General features: G+C 37.6%; 1 pseudogene; it reads right to left on the bottom strand.

Annotated features, from left to right (window-relative positions):
• Positions 1 to 227: 227 nt before the first annotated feature.
• Positions 228 to 594, bottom strand: LOC113918624 (annotated as a pseudogene).
• Between the last annotated feature and the right edge of the window lie 504 nt (positions 595 to 1,098).

Here is a 1,098-nt window from a genome sequence, read left to right as displayed (position 1 = left end):
ACAGAAAAATAGAGTTGGAATCAAAAGGTATCAGGGTGACATAGAAATGGAATCATAGAGAAAAATAGAGTTGGAATCAAAAGGTATCAGGTTGACATAGAAAACACAGGGTTCAAGATCATCCAAATAAAGTGTCCATCAGGACAAAAGAGAGGACGTTTCACCACACAGTCCCCTCTGCCCTTGCCAGGAATAGGAAGGGGCAGGAAGCTTCCACTAAATGTTTCCTACTGTGCCTTTCATACCATTACCATCTCATGGATGTTGTCCTCAGCTTCCTTCACACTCCACTGCAGGTAGAATTTTTTCTGTTCCAATTCTTTAATTTTTTTCTTCTGCTATTTTCTGTTTCTCTAACAGCTGATTATGAATTACCTCCTTGGACTGAAGAATAAACATTCATCCTACACCTTCATACTTGTTAGTCTCATCCACCAAAGTCATAATCTCTGCATCTGTAAGATGTGCATGCTTTTTTGTTCTGTTTAGCTGTTCTATCTGTAGGTCTTTCAGTTTCACCTTCTGTGGAGTGTCAATAACTTTGTCTTGAAGTTTTGTGAAGGCCTTCAACTTCAGATCCATGGGAGCCACCATCTTGGTTCACTCAGCGCCCTTGCACAGTGGGAGAAAGCCAGAAAGGACTATCTTTATTATTTATCATAAATTTTTACATGGGAAGATCTATTTCCAATACATACTTTCTTTCCAACTATCTCATTGATGTCTTTGTGTTGTATCTTCTCTCTACTTCTCCACCATGCACTGGGCTATAATTACTGGTTTCCTTGTTTGTATGCTTAAATACCTTCCTACTCATAGTGAGATTCCTGGACCAGTAGTATCAGCATCTCCTGGGGACTTATTAGAAAATTGACTCTTAGAGCCCAGTCTGACCAACTCAATTAAAATCTGCATTTTGTAAAATTTCCCCCTACAAATTGAGTGAACATTAAAATTTTAGAAGTGCTACTTTACTAGATGACAGCTCTTTGAGAGAAAAGATTATGTATCTTGTTTATCATCATTATCTTCATCTCTTTGGGCAATGACTGGTATATAGTATTTGCTCAATAAGTATTGAGTGAATAAATTAATTAG

Source organism: Zalophus californianus, chromosome 1 (genome assembly GCF_009762305.2).
Source record: "Zalophus californianus isolate mZalCal1 chromosome 1, mZalCal1.pri.v2, whole genome shotgun sequence".
NCBI lineage: Eukaryota > Metazoa > Chordata > Mammalia > Carnivora > Otariidae > Zalophus > Zalophus californianus.
Note: the sequence above shows the minus strand (reverse complement) of the source record. Positions and strands in the feature narration are given on the sequence as shown.